Source organism: Humulus lupulus, chromosome 7 (assembly GCF_963169125.1).
Source record: "Humulus lupulus chromosome 7, drHumLupu1.1, whole genome shotgun sequence".
NCBI classification, from domain to species: Eukaryota; Viridiplantae; Streptophyta; class Magnoliopsida; order Rosales; family Cannabaceae; genus Humulus; species Humulus lupulus.
Window position 1 is genome coordinate 49920103 of NC_084799.1, and position 19674 is coordinate 49939776.

Sequence of the window (19674 nt, forward strand, 5' to 3'; positions counted from 1 at the left end):
GCTGACCAGTATGCCCAATTGAATGTACAAGAAATAGTTAGACTTCATGGGGCACTGAATTCTATAGTGTCGGATAAAGGCCCAGCCTTTACGTCAAATTTTTGGGGAAATATACAGAGAGCTATGGGTACCAAATTGAAATTTAGTATTGTTTTTCATCTGTAGACAGATAGACAGAGTGAAAGAACAATTCAGATTCTAGAAGATATGTTGAGAGCATGTGTCTTGGATTTTAGTGGACCATGGAGTAAGTATCTCCCATTGATCGAGCTCTCCTACAACAACAGTTATCAGGTGACTATTGGAGTAGTATCGTATGAGATGTTATATGGCTGCAAGTGTAGATTACTAATACACTGGGACAAGATGGGAGAAAGTAAGTTTCTTGGCCCTGAATCAGTTCGGGAAGCGAATGAAGCTATTGCATCTCAAGATTGACAGAAAAGTTATGCAAATCCCAAGAGAAGGGATATAGAGTTTGCTCCCTCAGTAAAATTGGGATAAAGTTGAGCCAAAAGATCACGATTCAAGATAAATTCATGAGGAAGTGGAATCTCTTTAGGATCTACCCCAGCATTTAGAAATTGATTAATTGGTAAAGATACATGTAATTGATGTCCCGCCCAAGAAAGAGACCCAAGTCCAAGTAGTCCTGCTAAATGGTGATTCAACATAGATTCTAAATCTTGGAACCAAGCCAATTTTGGAGCAGCTTTGTGATAATGGAACGAACCGGCAAAAAGCATTAAGGCTTGGTGATTATGTCTTCCTTAGAGTATCACCAATGAAAGAAGTTAGAAGATTCAGAAAGAAAAGGAAGTTAAGTCTCAGATTTGTAGGCCTATTCGAGATTCTGGAAAGAATTGGGCAAGTGGCTTATCGGTTAGCATTGCCACCAACACTATCAGGAGTGCACAATGTATTTCACGTATCTATGTTGAGAAAATATGTGTCAGATTTGTCTCATGTGCTTAGCTATGAGACCTTGAGCTTACAGGAAGATCTTTCAAATGAGGAAAAGCCAATACAGATATTGGATAAGAATGACAAGGTGTTGAGAAACAAGACAATTCCATTGGTTAAGGTTCTATTAAAGAACAGTGAGGTGGAAGAAGCGAGTTGGTAACTGGAGTCGGACATGAGAGAGAACTATCTGGAATTGTTCAGGTAAATTTTGGGGACGAAATTTTTTTAAGGGGGGATAGTTGTAATATCCGCTTTCTTAAAAGAAATGTTATTTTGGATAATTGGGCTAACCAAGGGTATATTGGTCATTTTGTTAACTATGTGATTTCATATGTGAATGTTTATATCAATTATATATATCTTAAGACCCATCAGTTGTGAGTACGGGCATTTATGTGATGTTATATGTTTTATGCATTTTATTGATTTTTGACAATAGTGGATTCTTTCAAGCGATAATAGCAGAATGTCACAAATGGAAATATTCGACTTGGGTCTGGTATGAATTACTATTTGAGATAATTAGTAATAGTGGTATGATTACCAAATTAACATTGATGATGACTAAGTGGGTAAATAGATGGGAGGGGCATTTTAGTCATTTGGTGAATGGATAGAAAAGATGACAATTAGCTTTCCCCTTTCATGTTCAGCATGTGTTCTTCTTCTTCTCATATTCTCTCTAGAATTCTCTCTAGCAAGCTCTTGATTTCCTCTAATATAATAAGGGAAATTCAAGATTCTTAAAGGGTTATATTGGTGCCAATCACTTCATCGTCATCTAGGATTCAAATCTCAGAGAAAGGTAAGGGAATTTATATTTGTGTTCTTCATGTGTTCTTGATGAAAATTTGAGAGTTTTGCTTGATTTTCATAAATTGATGATCCCAAGTTGTTTAGATGAGTGTATTTATGATAGAAACATGTTTAGGGATGTATTTAAGGCTTAGATTTAAATTGAAAACTATTGAATTGGTTGGATTTCAAAATAGAGGAAGAATGGGTTTTAGAACCCTAAAATTTCAATTCTTGATTTGAGACTTGGATTTGATGTTTAGATGCTACCTAGATGATGTATGTAGTGCTATATAAACTGCTTTGGTGTAAATTTTTGAGTCCCCTAGTATTTTAGGATGTTTGGGGTCGAAATGGTTGAGAAATCACATAAATTTCTGGGTTTTTTCGCAATTGCACCGCGGTTCAAGTGGATGAGCGTCGCGGTGCAATTGCATCTCATTTGGGCTCTGAAATCCTCTCTGACTTCAATAGCTCCGTGATCATTTTGGGAGGGCACTGTGGCTCAAATACATTTTCTCGTTACAATTTTTCGGGTTTCGTATTTTGACCATAACTTTTGACCCCGATGTCGGATTTGGACGTTCTTTATATGGTTGGAAAGCTTCTAAAACGATCTATAGTCCTAGAACCTAAGGCAAGTTTTGATGTTATTATTTTGGAGTCATAATTATGAACTAATCTTGATATTGATCTATTTTGATCGATTTTGTATAGGTTTGGCTAGAGACGCTTGAATAGAATCACACTTAGGTCATTTTATCAACTAAATTGCCGGAATTCAGGTAAGAAAAGTGGACACGTGCATGCAAATAGTATGTTTGGTATTCATTCTTGCTTATTGAATTATGCTTGACATTATTCTTACTATGATAGTATGGTTAACGATATGCATTGGTTTTGGCCTTGATACATGTTTGGATATATGCATGTATGGATTGTTATGAGCATGAGTGTCATTATGTCTTTATATTATGATGATTTATGAATGTACGAACTATATAGACTTGCTTGTATATGCATGTTGATTTAACTTGGGTGTACGAATTCAAGGGGTTGTCGCAAGGGCAGTGGGCCGTTGTAAGAGCGGTATTGTTCGCGACATGGGTGGCAACCACCGTCACCTATACGATTCCCTCCATCACCCATAAGATATCCTTCGCCCCCCCGCAGGAACGCTCAACCCGTTCGAGATCAGGGCGAAGGGCGTGCAGGGGGAAGACAAGGAAACGGGGAGGCTTTCCAGGAGCGGAGAGGCGCCCCATCTGAGAAAAGTCAAACGTCTCGGTCTCGTACGGTGGAGACGAGGCGACGTGGGAAGAATCCATCACGAAATAACCAAGCAACGAGTTTTACCAGTGATGATTCTGGAGATACCAGGTCGGTCAGTAAGCATGACCAAGGTCGTAAGAATACTGGAAGCCGCAAAAATCGTCCCGACCTGCGATATCACCTGAATCAGAGTCGGGGTAATGGTGACCAGACAAATCCGGACTTGAGGAATCGCTTGAATAGGCGTAGAGATCCCTTGTGGAGACGCGAGCCTGGGATTGTGATCGATGACAGCCGATTCCAGACAGTGCCCCTTGCGGACCCAGTCCAAGAAAGAATTGATCAGCTTGAAAAGGCTTTTAAGCTTTTGAAAAACGAGCAAAGGAATGATCGATATGAAGACTCTGACGAGGAGCTCGAACCGTTTGCTCCTCATATTTCCAATACTTCATTTTCTCAAGGGTTTCGGATTCCTCAAGTCCCAACATTTGAAGGAAAGACCGACCCGTGTAGTCACCTGAGCACGTTCAACACCATCATGAGAGCCAGTAACGTGGGTTACGAGCTCAGGTGCATGTTGTTTCCAGCATCGTTGACAGGACCTGCCAAAAGTTGGTTCGAAAAATACAAGAGACACTCGATAACTTCTTGGGAGCAGTTGTCTAAAGACTTTAAGAAGCAGTTCAGAGCAATGATGGGGGTCAGACCGGAGGCATCCACTTTGACTAACGTCCGACAACAGCCGGGCGTAACACTAAAAAGTTACTTAACAAGGTTTAATCTGGAAGTCGCCCGAGCTCGGGACGTGGATGACAGTGGGCACCTAATGGCTGTCCGAGCCGGCGTAATGCCGGGAAGCGCCCTTTGGGACGACATGCAAAGGAAACCAATAAGGTCCATAACCGAGTTTAACAGACGAGCGCAGAGGTTTGTCAATGTAGAGGAAGCGAGGTCAACGCTCAATGCGACTTCCAAGCCCGAAACTACAACCATAAACGTCAACTCTACCTCAACCTCGGCGAACCCAGTGGCTCCAAAACCCGTCACGGAGAACCCGGAAGTAACCCCGAAGCCGAGGGAGGAAAGAAAAAGAAAGGGGAGAGATATTTCTCCGTGTATAGAGTATACACCGAGCTCAATGAGTCTCGGGAGAACATATACCTGGCTAATGAAAACCAGGTCCCCTTTAGGCGTCCGGACCCGATGAGAAATCAAAAATCCAAGAGGGACTCCAGTAAGTATTGCCGATTTCACAGAGACATCGGCCATACAACCGATGAATGTCGACAACTGAAGGACGAGATTGAAGGATTGATCTCGAGAGGTTACTTCCGGCAATATGTTAAAAACCAGAGTACTAGTCAGACGGCCGCGATCCAGAGAGTATCCGCGCCTCCGACGACACAAAACAATAATTCCCGAGCTCGGGAAGAAGACAGGCCCCCGCCAATAGATGGAGAGGATGTAATAACCATCTCGGGAGGGCCTCATCTCGCAGGAGTGGGCAGGAACGCCCAAAAGAGATATGTTAACGAACTGAAGACCGGGGACGGGTCTCCTTATGAACCCGAACCTAGGGCCCCAAAAAGCCAGAGGATTGAGACATAACCAATAACTTTCACTGAGGAAGACGCGTCCCATGTCCAGTTTCCTCACCATGATCCGCTGGTCATTACTCTTCAGCTGGCCAACAAAAGGGTCCACCGAGTTCTCATAGATAATGGGAGCTCAGTCAACATTCTTTACAAAGCAACCCTCAAGAAGATGGGACTCTCCCTTCGCGACCTGAAAGCGTGTGCAACTACTTTGTATGGCTTTTCAGGAGAAGGAACCGCCTGCATGGGATCCATCGAGCTCCCCGTGACCTTGGGAGACTACCCAGTCTCGGCAACCAAGATGATGGAATTCGTGGTAGTAGACTTACCATCAGCCTACAACGTGCTGCTCGGGAGACCCGCCCTGGTCGGGCTAGGGGCAGTTTCATCAGTAAGGCATCTGGCCCTTAAGTTCCCAACCCCTAGCGGAGTCGGGACATTGAAAGGAGACCAATTAGCAGGGAGGGAATGCTACAGCATCTCCTTGAGAGGAAAGAGACAGACGAGCGCACAAACACTCGTCATCATACAAAACAAAGACGGAACGATCTTAGAGATTGACGAAGAAATTGATCCAAGGATTGAGGAGAAAGTTGACCTCGAACCTTTAGAGGAGCTCGAAGAAGTTCAGCTCGAGGAAGCTGATCCCTCGAAGAAAGTGAGGGTCGGAAAACACCTCCAAGATGAGGCAAAATAGCAATTAATTTGCTTTTTGAAGAAAAACCAGGATGGCTTTGCGTGGTCACACTCAGACATGGTGGGGATAAGCCCGAATATAGCAAGCCACGCACTGAACATAGACAAAAGCTTCCCCCCGAAGCAACAAAAGCGAAGACAGCTGGACGAAGACAGAAAGAAAGCACTAAAGGAGGAGGTTGACAGGTTAAAGGCAAACCGATTCATTAGGGATGCCTTTTACCCTGACTGGGTAGCCAATCTGGTGTTGGTCCCAAAGCCCAATGGGACGTGGCGAACCTGTATTGACTACTCAGATCTCAACAAAGCTTGCCCAAAAGACTGTTTTCCGTTACCAAGGATTGACCAACTCGTGGATGCCACGGCGGGGCACGGACTGATGTCGTGGATGCCTATTCTGGATACAACCAAATTCCCATGCATGCCCCCGACCAAGAACATACGAGCTTTATAACGGATAAAGGGCTATATTGCTATAATGTCATGCCATTTGGGCTCAAGAATGCTGGAGCCACATACCAGCGGCTCGTAAACATGATGTTTTCAGAACAAATAGGGAACAACATGGAGGTTTATGTTGATGACATGCTTGTCAAGTCTCAACTCAACAAGAACCATGTTGATGACCTCGAATATTGCTTCGGCGTGCTCAGAAAGTATAACATGAAGCTAAATCCTCATAAGTGCACTTTTGGGGTGTCTTCAGGAAAATTTCTGGGCTTTATTGTAAACTCTCGTGGAATCGAGGCTAACCCCGACAAGATCAAGGCCCTGATTGACATGCCCTCACCTCAGAGGCACAAAGATGTCCAAAGTTTGACTGGCAGGATGGCAGTCCTAAGCAGATTCATCTCGAAATCTACGGATCGTGGTCTTCCATTTTTCAACTTATTAAGAGGAGGTAAGAAATTTGAATGGACGGAGGAATGCGATCTGGCCTTTCAGGAGCTCAAAAAGCACCTTGCAGAACCACCCATCCTGTCAAAACCTGAAATGGGAGAAATATTGTACCTATACCTTTCAACCACCGAACACGCGATAAGCGCAGTGCTCGTTCAAGAAGAAGAGAAGGTGCAAAGACCCGTTTACTACATCAGTAAGAGATTACTGGGGGCAGAGTCAAGATACCCATTGATGGAGAAACTCGCGCTCAGTTTAATTCATTCATCTCGTAAACTCCGCCCCTACTTTCAGGCGCATCCCATCCATGTGCTGACTGATCAACCGCTTAGGCAAGTCTTGTCTAAACCAGAAGCTTCAGGTCGACTTCTTAAATGGGCTGTTGAGCTCGGACAGTTCGAGATCACCTACCACCCAAGAACGACCATTAAGGCACAGACATTGGCGGACTTTATAGTGGAATGTACTGGAATAGCCGATGACAAGGTAATAACCACGGCCCACGAGCTGTGGAAACTTTACGTCGACGGCTCATCAAATGAAAATGGAGCGGGGGCAGGGGTCATTTTGGTTACCCCCGCAGGGAGCAGATTTCATTCTGCCTTAAGATTTGGCTTTAAAGCGTTGAATAATGAGGTCGAATACGAGGCTTTACTCGCAGGACTTCGTATAGCAAAGGAGCTCAAAGCTAGAGCTATACATTGCTACAATGACTCCCAACTCGTGGTTAATCAAATCCTAGGAGAATACCAGGCTCGTGGAACAAGAATGGCAGCTTATCTGGAGAAGGCAAAATCCGCATTGGAGTGTTTCGAGTTTTACGCAATTGAACAGGTTCCCTGAGAACGGAACTCAAATGCAGATGCCTTAGCTCGACTCGCCACATCCACCGAAAATGAAGGGCTGAATGTTGTACCCATAGAACACCTATCAGCACCTAGCATTAACGAGCCAGAAGAGGAAGATGTGTGTATGATCGAAACAGAGCCGACCTGGATGACCCCAATAGTTGATTATCTCGAAAATGGAGTCCTTCCAAAATATCGAAACCAGGCTCAAAAATTGATGTATCAACTTCCCCGTTACACCATTTTGGACGGGAGGCTACATAGAAGGGGATATTCCATGCCGTTACTTAGGTGCGTAACCCCTCCCGAAGCTAAGAAGATCATTGAAGAAATTCATGAAGGATTTTGCGGAGATCACACCAGGGGGCATAGCCTATCCAAGAAGATCATACGCCAAGGATATTTCTGGCCAACCATCAAAACGGATTCTTTCGAGTACGTGAAGAAATGCAACAAATGCCAGAGATTCACCACAATACCCCGAGCTCCACCATCCGAGCTGACCATGTTGACTTCCCTATGGCCTTTCGCGGTATGGGGGATCGATCTCATAGGCTCTCTCCCGACTGGCAAAGGCTGAGTAAAATATGCAGTGGTCACCGTGGATTACTTCACAAAGTGGACGGAGGCTGAACCATTGGCGACTATAACTTCAAAAAAGATCCTTGATTTCGTGGTAAAAAGCATCGTGTGTCGATATGGGGTACCAAGGAAGATCGTATCCGACAATGGAACCCAGTTCGATTGCGATTTGTTCACCAACTTTTGTGAAAAGAACGACATAATAAAGAGTTTTTCATCAGTAGCCCACCCTTAAGTGAATGGCCAGGTCGAGGCTGTAAACAAATCTCTCAAAAGTTCTCTGAAGAAAAAGTTGGAAGAAGCGAAGGGACGGTGGCCCGAAGAATTGCCCAGAGTCCTTTGGGGATATAGGACCACAGCTCGAACATCAACAGGGCATACCTCGTTCTCTCTAGCATACGACTGCGAGGCAATGTTGCCCATCGAGGTCGAAATCCCAACGATCCGAACTCAGATTTACGATCAAAATTCAAACCAACTCAGCTCGAGGAAACCTTAGACTTAATTGAAGAAAAGAGAGAAGAGGCTCAGCTGAGAAACGCTGCTTACTAGCAACGAACTACCAGGTATTTCAACAAGAGGGTTCGAGATCGAAAGTTCGGAATGGGAGATCTGGTGTTGAGACGCGTATTCTTGGCAACACGAGATCCAGCAGCTGGGGTGCTCGGGCCGAATTGGGAAGGACCATACCAGATAGAGTCAATCATCCGTCCCGGAGTGTACAAACTTGCGAGATTGGACGGGAGCCTGGTACCGCGAGCATGGAATGGCGAACACCTCAGACCTTACTATCAGTAGTGTAGGAAAAGTGTTGCCTATAACCATGATTTTCTATCTGTATTAGTTTATTTGCTTTTGAATTCCATCAAATAAAGATCAATTTAGTTCAATATATTATCTCTTTTTATTTTTGTAATCTCTCTTAATTTAATAACCTATGGTCACACTCATAGGATATTAAGGGGGCATCATTGGTATATATACCATCAGCTTAAAAAATAAAAAATAATAATACATAAAAGTATTTGGATATAACCAGATACGCGAGCTTAGATAGTTCGGACATAACCGAATTATCAAAAAACATAAAGTATTTGGATATAACCAGATACGCGAGCTTAGATAGTTCGGACATAAAAGTATTTGGATATAACCAGTTACGCGAGCTTAGATAGTTCGGACATAACCGAATTATCAAAAAACATAAAGTATTTGGATATAACCAGATACGCAAGCTTAGATAGTTCGGACATAACCGAATTATCAAAAGACATAACCGAATTATCAAAAACAGAAAACGTTTGGAGTTAACCAGATGTGCAAACTTAACAGGTTTGGAACAAACCAGCCAAAAAACTAATCGACGATAAGTAGGAACCTAAACCTACTTCGGGATAAGTCGAGATCGAGGCTGGAATATCTTAAAGAAAAATAGTTTCGAACTCTTAACCTTGGAGTAAAAACCGAGGACGAGGAAAGGTAACTAAGCAAAAAAGATATAACCAAACCATTCACATTACATATCATATGAGTACTTTCGGGTTCATGGTTAAAGTAATATCCGACTTTGATGAATAACGAGGTCGGAAGCGGATAATTTGAACAAACTATGCACGAATGCATCGAGTTTCGAGCCTAAATCCACACTATGTTTGTATGAGTAAATAAACATAAATGATTCATCCATATAAAATGTGCAAAATATTTCGAGCTGAGAAATGTAAGGCATAAAAGAAATTGTATCAGCCTCGTGGGCATAAATTAAAATAATTACAAAGATCAAGGGGACGCAGCCCCAATAAACGATTTCCCCGAAATCAGATTTAAGAAGGAGGAGTCTCCTTGGCCTTCTCAGTATCAGCAGCACCGGACTCCACAGGACGAATAGCATGACTATCCTTCTGGGCACCCTCCGAAGCAGCCTCCCGAGCAGCCTCTTCCTTCTCAAGCCGAGCATTCCACCTGTCAAGAAGTGTCGCCTCGTGAGGACCTAAGAAGCTGGTATCCAGGTCTTCGTTGTTGGCCCACATTCGGTACATGGCCGAGTCAACTGCCTGGTCCTTCTTCTCTTTGTACTCAGTAAGGAGACGAGCTTTTTCATCCTCCATAATATCAAAGGTGGCGGCCTTTTCATCTTCGAGCTTCTTTTTGGCCTCCTGGAGCCGAGTGACCTCCTTCTTAAGATCCGCAAGCTCGGCATTCTCCTTCTCAAGCTCCTCGAGCTTAGCCTTCAGCTTCCCGAGCTCGGAGGCCATGCCCTCGAGTTCCTTAGCTCCTGCATCAAGCTTTGCATTGGCTGCCTTCAGATCATCGCTTGCTTTAAGGTGGAGATCCTTCGCCTCCTGAGCATGAGACTTGCTCGAGTGGATCTCGTTGTTCAACTTATAGTTGAGCTGGGCAGTAAAGGCAAGAGACTGACAAAGGAAGAAATCACCATTAGCTCCAAGTCAGTATGATTATAACCAAGAAGTAGGACTGTAGAAGGACACTTACCGCGGCAGCGAGCTCGATACTCTTCTCATAAAGGACAGTGCAGTCTTGGGTGTTGTTCAAGCATTGCCATTGGGGAGCTTTGAGACTGCCAAAGCTCTGGCCGATCTGGGACATAACATCCGAGACCAGCGTAGACCCATGAGACCCAGCGGCATTGTCAACCACATATGCATCCATGTGGGTGGAAACTGACAGCTTTTGAGCTCGAGAAGCAGAAGGCTTTCTAGAAGGCAGACCAAGTGTCGATCGAACCATTACGGGAAGTTGGGGCTCGATCGTGTTAGAGGCATCGACCTCCGAAGTCGATGCCACAGTTGCGGCACCGACCTGCGAAGACGGCGCCGTGATGGAGCCTGAAACAAGAGGAGCTGGGGGAGGAGGTGTCTTCTCGAACCTTTTGGGAACTTTGGTGGACCGGTCCACCTTTCGCGATGGTGCCCTGGGACGCTTGGTCCTTTTGGCACCACCGCTCTCGATGATATTGTCAAGGTCAGAGTCCATGGCACCTGCACAGTTTCAATCGGAGTTAGACATAATGATAATAAGCTTGGAAAATAAAAATAAAAAACAAAAAACTAAGTAAAGAAAAGACCTAACTGGAACTCTTCCCCGAACTAGAGCTCGGGGACCATGAAATTCCCCCATCTTCAGAAGAAGTAGGGGGAGTACCTTCCCTATAGGTGGGTGACAACCTCGAAAGGTCCCTATAATCGTTGGTCCCGTATTGGACAGCTATCCCGTTCCACATCTCGTCCGAAGTATACATGGTGTCATACTTCCCGAGCCCACTATCAAACCTATGAACACAGTCGTCTACCTAACTCCATATGTAGAAGTGGTATCCATCATATGGGCATGAGACTAACCTATTGGATTTATGCTTTAGTAAGGTGGGGGACCACATTCTCGAGGTAAGGAGGGCTTTACCTTCATCCGAATCTGAGCTCGAGGCTTCATCATTAGCCTCATTCCCCGACGGCGAACTCCTTATGCGAACTGGAAGTGGGGGCCTCACCTCTCTCCTCGGAGGGAGGATGCTTGTGGGCAAAGGCACCTGCTCCCAGTGTTCATACTTTTTATTGGACCAGTCAGAGGTGGACTGGCCCTTTCCCAAAAGTCCGCATTTTCGGAGCTTGTCCTCATGTAAAAGGTACAGGAGAGACCTCCTACCATGAGGGAGTTGAAGCAGGGTCTCCTTATGTCCCTTCATTGCCTCGTCAGGAGAGGGACACTGAAAATTGGCTGAAAAGCAAGACACATTTCAACTAAGTACGAATCTAACAGCTAAAATCCCGAGCACAGAGATAAGGAAACTGGAATACTTACAAATCCGCCTGAACGAGTAATGTCGAGACGGGGTCAGACCGTCGGTCCAGAAGAAGGCTTTTTTGAAATCAGGTGGATGATTGGGAAGGTCTTCAAAGACCTTCTTCTCTTTGGGATAGCTCGAAAGATAGTAAAAGCCATCTCCTCCCCGAGCTCGGGAGGGGTTGCTTTTCAGGCAAAAAAGATATAAAATCTCCTGAGGCGAAGGCCCTTCCCACCCCAGCTCGTGGTAAAGAGACCTCAGGGCAGACAGCACCCTGTAAGAATTGGTGTTGAGCTGGAACGGAGCCAGCCCAACAAAATCTGTGAAGTCCTTGAAAAAATACTTCAGTGGCAACAGTGCCCCCGCCCTCATGTGTTCCTGGCTCCATGCCGCATATTTTAGCTTGGCGTCACGGTCCCCGGGGGCGAAACAGCTTCGTTCGTGGGCGGCCGGAGCTCGACACTTCAAAGAACCTGACAAGCTGAGGCCATGGAGGGCCAAGATGTCAGTTATCTGACTAGTCGAGGTAACCGAGCTCCAATAGTTCTCGGCCTCGAACATTTCTTTCCTCGGCTGCGAGGAAGAAGGCTCCCCCATTAGTGAAAATTGAAGTTCTCCTGGACTATACGCGACAGTGACCTTTAATGCGGGGTCGAGGGGGATCGGCCTAGGCCCTGAGTTGAACTCTGGATAAAGGGCCTCCCGAAGAGTTTTCCTCTTCTTCTCTATAACCTCGTCTATTTGACGGCGATAATGAGCTCGAATATCCTCCTGCTCGCGCGCAAGCTCGTACTCCCGAATCCGACGTTGATTCCGAGCGAACAGCGACTCCGGGCTTGGGGTTTTTGACGAGTAAGGGATTGCCAGCAACGACCCCCACCGTTTTTCCAGATTCTGTGACATCTAACGAGAAAGAAAAAATGGTGAGGGACATGCATGCAAGAATTACGAGCTCGATAGAGCGAGCTCGGAGTTTAGGAACAAAACGAGCTCGATACTAAAACCCAATAAAAAGTCAGGACGTGTATTCTACGGGAAAAAGGAGGAGAGTGGACATAGCTTTTTGAAAATCCCGAAGTATCAGGGAAAAAAGGTGGCGGTTATTCAGGAAAGGTAACGTGGGGTATCGTGCATTCTTTAAAAACCAAGATTTTGTACCCAAATATCTTGGTGTGCAAGATACATCTTTTAAATTTTGAAAACCCAAAAATGAAGAAACCATGTTTGGGTTTGTTCTACACAGAAAGTTGGATTTGAAACCAAAGATTCAACGCCTAGTATGGGAACATAAATGTAGAAGCCTATTGATCAAAAATTTCCTAGCATATAATACTTAGGAAATATATCAACACATTCCCAGAAATAACAAGAACACTATGGACAGAAACTGGCATAAGGGAAAATAAAAATTACACAATTACACAATAATGGCGATTGTAGAGAGATCGTTGACTGAAGGAGAGGCTGCAAATATGAGCTCACGGACTCGAACAAACCGGAGGTTCTTTGTTTTTTCGGCTGAGAAAACATGCACGAGAAAGAGGTTCTCTAGGATGGCCTCTGGTTTCGTCCTTTCCTTTGCTTTGTTTCTGATGCGTGTAAAATAAGAGGGAGAAGAAGACCTTGAACATATAAAGGAAGAAAAGTGATAAAGAGGATTGATCTGGGCCATTGGCTAGAATCCTCATAAAATCTTACGGTCAGGGGTCAATGACATGATGGGGCCGAAAAGATGGCAGACGAATGATCGTGGGCATGTTTCCAAGGTACTCAATTGCCGTAAATGAGCAATACCCAACTAACGCGTGTCCATTTTCAAGAGTATGACGGTACGGTTCCCGAAGAAAGTAGTTCAAAAGTTTCCTTCTCTTAGGATTCGAACAAATACTTTTGAGGGGGCAAGATGTTATACCCAGATTTCGAGCCATGTTAAATGCGACCTCGAAAGTTGGATTCGCAATGAATGAACTCGTAAAGTTTGAAGTATGCTCCAGGACTAAATATCGAGCCTGCAAGACTGAGACGACCTCGAATGTGGCGGTCTCGAAATATTCACGATCTCGAAGGGTAGCTCCCGAGACGCATCTATCCTCAGGGAAGACCTCGGATCAAGGGTTCCGAGCCTGACACATGTATGATCTCGAAGCCATGTGACCTCGGGAGATGTCATTAGCTCGAAAGCTGATGAGAAACCTGGTAGAATAAGGGCTTGGAGATATATGATAAGAACCTTGAATATCTACAAGTGTTGTCTATAAGGGACGTGTTCTGCATTTATTAATGTAAATCCCATAAAATCATGGGATATTATTTGATTAGTTATACGCCCCCTGGTCTTCAGGGGACGTTTCCTTTTATATCGGATTACAGGCATTTAAAGCCATTTAATTTATTTACACAAAAAGAGTAACTACCCAAAATATGTGGGATAGTATTCTGCATCCTTCTCTATAAATAGAGAGGTCATGCACCATTGTAAAGGACCGAAATTCTGAACCTTGAGAGAAAACTCTGAAGAATTCATGCTTAAGAATTTTCAGAGATAATCTTGAGTTTAATAACAGAGACTCGTGGACTAGGCAGATTTAACTGCTGAACCACGTAAAAAATCATGTTGTGTATTGTCATATTTTAATTGGCCATTACTAGTTATTGTTTACGTGCTCTTCTTTCACTGTTGACGAAAAGCGGCGTCAACAGTCCCAAAACTCCTTATAAGGTTTAATACCTTGATTAGCGTGTCGGGAGGGCACGTGGGGTAATTATGTGAATTATACTATTATATAATTGAGTATGGATGATTATGTGTATTAAATGTGTTTAAAGATCCGTTTTTGTTCAAAATTAGTATTTTCGTAATTTGATTTGTTGAGGATATATTTGTAATTATTATGTGTATGTGCATTAAGACCACATTACTCTGTGGATATATATGTGATATTCGACAAGAGTGGATCATTTCAAGCAGTTTTAGCAAAAGAAGTCACAATAGGGAAAATGTTCGGCTCGGGTCGAGCCTAGAGGTGTTTTGGGAATTTCAATATTTTTGGATTATTGGTAGAATGAAATTAGTTGGTGAAAAGTTGTACTTGATGGGTTTAGTTGATAAATTGGATAATAATGGTGTAGTTAGAGTTTTAAGTGAAATGACTAAACTACCCTTGAGTTTAATTAAAAGGGCAAGTGAGTGGGAAGGGCAAAATAGTCTCTTAACCTTAATTTAGACTAAATGGCCAAGTGTTGAAGCCACTCTAACACTCACGTTTGTTTCCCTCTCTCATTCTCTTCTTCTTCTTTAACTGTAACGCCCTGGCTACCCTAGAACAGTTACGGTGAACCAGAAATTTGACTCGATACCCGAGTCCTTTGGCTAAAAACGTGCTTCTAGATGTTATTAACATGCTAAGGTGGAAAACCAATAAAAAGGAAAGGATATATTTTATTAAGTATATAAACTGTTCATGAGCTCATCAAAACATTTACAAGTTGTTTGTAACACAAAATGGTCACTACTGTTTCAAATTTACAAACCCGCCGACCTAAGCGGCAAAATTAGGGTAAACCCCCTAGTTCCTCTGAGAACTCCTTGGCCGTGGTGGTCAAGCGGCCGCATATGTACACATCACCACCTAAGCTCTCCACTCAAGGCTGGGTGAGCTTTTCTTTCCCTTTACCTGCACCACATAGCACCCATGAGCCAAAGCCCATCAAGAAAACACAGTATTGCATATAAACATTATCAAATGATTATCATTATAATCACACAGAGCTTATAGCTCTTAAACAGATGAGTGAATATCACTTGAGGTTCTAGAAAATCATACTGAGTGACTGACAAACAAGTCACTAACTTAACTAGAAGAGTGGCTGCTGGGTAAGCCACTAGCCTTAAACAGATGAGAGACTGATGGGTAAGTCTCTAACTTAACAGATGAGTGAATGATGGGTAAGTCACACAAGCGCTTATAATATTCATCGAACTTGAGGTCGATCCGGCATTAATGCTCTTTGAGTCATCCAATGCAGATATCGATTAGATCTAATTTTTATTGGCTTGCGTTGAACATGCTAAGGCCGTCCTGACTTATGAGTCAGCACTGTGTGACCAATACCCAGTACCACTGCTAAACCTGACTAATGAGTCACAGCTTCACAGTTGATACTGACACCTTTACCAATTCTGACTAATGAGCAAGTACCATGCACAAGTGAGCAAGATTTGCTAAGCATTCAATAATCAATCCATGTCCACATTTACACAGTCAACATGCTTCATGAACAACCATGCATGTTACATATGGGATGCAATTCTCTTACCTTTGGTTCGAGCGAGAATTAATGTAAGAACGACCCTTGAGAACGACCTGTCTTTTTGTCCCTTAGCGGTTACCTAGTCACAACCAATTATGGGATTCCATCAATAAAATGAATAACAAAGGGTTCCCAAACCAAAACCTAGCCTCCGAGACATCGAATACTACTAAACCGGGTTGTAGGATCGATCCCAAGGCCTAAGGCTAGAATCCCCAAGCCAAAAACTCATTTCTGGCAAAAATGCCACTAAGGGCCGCGACCCTCCTTGGCCATGTCGTGGCTCGCCCCTCAAACAGAGGCGGCCTCCTTCAGCACCCCTCAAGAGCCGCGGCCCTCCTTGGCCATGCCGCGACCCAACCCCCAGTTCAGCCAACACTCTGGTTTTTCTTCCCTTGCGATTTCCCTTGGAACCAACCTTTCAAACCAAGCTCAATCACCACTCAAACATCCAATACAACCCCTAACTTGATCTATAAAACTCCTTCATCAAAACCCAAGTTAAACCCCAACCAAAACTTCCATCAATTCCAACTATCCACCACAAAATCATAAGCTGAAACTAACAACCAAAACAGAGCAAACCAGGGAACTAGTGGCTAGAAACTTACCTCAAACTCAGGTTGTGATGCTCTTCAATGGTACACCACTCTCCCAAACTCCCAAGGCCTACTTCCCAAGCTTAAATCCTCAACAAGTGCTCCAAAAATCACAAAGAAGATGAAGGAGAAGGAAGGTACGGTAAGCTTCAAGAACTTGCTCTGTTTTCCCTCTGTTCCACAGCCATAAAGGGTTTATATCTATCCTAGGGGTAAAAAGACCATTATACCCCTAGGTCAATTAAGGGTTTCTAAAGTCTCCCAAGGGCAAAATTGTCCTTTCCAACCTATCTCGTTAATCATAATTAACGCTCTCCGAGTCCCGCTACTCTCGATAATCTCAAACACCAATAATTTGTATCCCGTTACCCTTTAACTCCCAGTAATGCTCTAATCATTAAAATCACCCCGAGACTCATCCCGAGCACTGAACTTAAACCTGTTATGACTAGACCGCTAATTAATATACCATGGTCGTCCCATGCCGAAAAGCTCGAACAAACCCAATGCAAACCAACCTCAACTCCAATGGACTCCAACAAGAAAGTGGGTTCACGAAAACTTACTAATGGACTGGGGGAGATATCAAAGGTTAGTTGGACATTTGATTTATCTATCTCAACAAACCCACATTATAATGTGATCTCAACAATATATCACTGGCATGCATACAATTATACAATTATACCCTCAACGGGCCAAATTATCATCACACCCCTGTAATTAAAATGTGGACCCACATGCATGCATTTAACATCATATTATAATATAATTCACATAAACATGCATATACTCATTTAATGGCATAATTAAACAATTATGGCCATCTCGGCCTACTAATCCCGCCATTAAACCACATCGGAGAATTCGGGGCATTACATTAACTCACCTAAGGCACACACTCAATTAGCAAATTGGAGACCAAGTCTTGGGATCTTGACGATCTTTGAGGAATTTGAGCATCAAGAGAAGTGCTAGCAGCTGCCAAACAACTACAACTCCCTAGGAATTTCGAATTCAAAAGGATTTTTGAGAGGATCACACTCGAGGTCTGTAACGTCCTGGATAGCCAAGACCGTTACACTGTGTGTTTATGAAAGTGCAAGACTTGCTAATCAAGTCATTTAGTTAAAAACGTGTTACTGAAACTATAATTGAGCTAGGGTTAAAAGAGTTTGGCCACAAAAGTTGCTTTTCATATATTTGAACATTTTAGTACATGGGATCCTAAAAGTAATAACGTTTGAAAGACAGTTTACAAAATTCAGAACAAAAGTACAGCTACTAGCCACTCTAAGGGCAAAACAGACATTTAGGCTTTTCCCGTCCTGTGTCACTCCTCGACCGTGGCGGCCAATCAGCTGACTATGTACATTCAACCCCAAAGCTCTCCAACTCAGGACTGGTCCACTTTGCTCTTGCCTTTACCTGCACCACGTAGCACCTGTGAGCCAAGGCCCAGCAAGAAAACACAATAGCAGAGCATAATCATCAAATAAACAACCAGCCAACTCATACAGTATACCCATATACTCAACATTCCAGATATTCACATTAATCAAGTATTCAACATACTAAGCACATCATTTCTTATCAATAATCAAATCACATATGATAATCAGGGTTAACGCCCTTAGGCCGCACCCTCTGTTTATCCCACTGACTCCGGCCCGCTTAAACTGAGCTCAGTGAATATTAAGCTGTCCTCAGCTACCAGTGGCCGAGCCGCGCCCTGTGCGCAAATATTGATTACGACACCCTTATGCCATTTATCACATGTCCCATGGCATAATACCATCTATGACATTATACAGATATAGGGAGCACTTAGTCCCAACACAATCACATAACCAGGTACAGGTTTCTTACCTTTGATTCCGCTAGCTTGTTTAATGGAGTCAACTCTCAAGCACGATCCCATCCTAGCCCTGGCACACACCTAGTCATAGCCACAAATTAAAACCATCACTAAACTTCAATACCAAAACCTAACCTCGGGACCAATCCCGAGCCCTCGGGAAGCCCTAATTCCACAAAATGGGGTGGTGGAATCAAACCCCGAGCCCCCGGACGAAAACCCTAAGAAATAACCCAAAAACCCACTTCTGGAGACAGGGTAGCACTATAGTGCTTCAAAGAGGGTGCTATAGCGCTGCAAGCAGAGCCAATGGTGCCAGGAAACTCAAGCCTAGCGCTATAGCGCCCAAAGGCTAGCGCTACAGCGCTAGTCATAGACCAGCAACACCTTGTTTTTCTTCCTTCAATTTTCCTCGAACCAAAACCTCTTGGAACCCTTCCAAACCTCAACTACACACCAAATTGAGTCTACCATCACCTATATCTCACCCCACACAACTCAATAGCACAAGACTTAACCACATGCATCATCAAACCAAGAAAACAAACATTGAACCCAAGAACTCAAGAATTCAACCAGAAACTCAGAAACTTAGAACTTCAAAGCCAAAATTTGTTACCTTCCATGGAGAATTTCGACCCTAGGTTATCCCTAGTATCCTTCCAGCCTCAAGCCCTTCAACTCCTCAAGCTTACTTCCCTTAATTCCATCCAAAACTCAAGCTTAGAAGTCGCCTCAATAAAACTCAGGAAAACTCATCAGAAATCTTGAAACTTACCTCAATTGAGTGGCTATTCCCTGCTAACTCTTTTAGCTTCACCCAGGTCTTTAGCCCTAAGCTCCAACCTGAGCTTACTCTGGAATACCAGCTCCAAAACTCACAAAGAATGGTGAAGTATGGCCAAACCGACAGAGAGAGAGAGAGAGAGTCCCCTGTTTTTCCTTCTTTTTTTCCTTCTCTTCTCTTTCTTTTAACTTCTGAAACTTTCTACAGCCTCCACTAAAGCTAAAAAGACAATATAACACTTATCTATTTTCAATCAAATGACCATTTTGCCCTCCCATTAATTCCTAAGCCTTAAAGCACACCAAGGGCATTTTAGTCACTTACTCCCAATTCCCGCTAATTCCTCGAGTGTCCCTAATAATTACCACTTACATTCCGATACTTAACTAATCACCAATTATTTTCCTCAATAACAAATAGTCTCCAATATATTCTCTAAATTCTCATATATACCCCCAAACTCACCCCGAGCTGGGTATAAATCCCCGCTGTGACTTTCCCGCTGAACCGCTTGCTAGGATCGCCTCGAGTCACGAGCTACAAATATATCCACATAATAATGTGGTCTCAACATTTTGTCACAAATATTTACATTTATGCCCTCAATGGGCCAAAATTACAAATATACCCTTATAACCTAGTCAGGGCCTACATGCATACTAA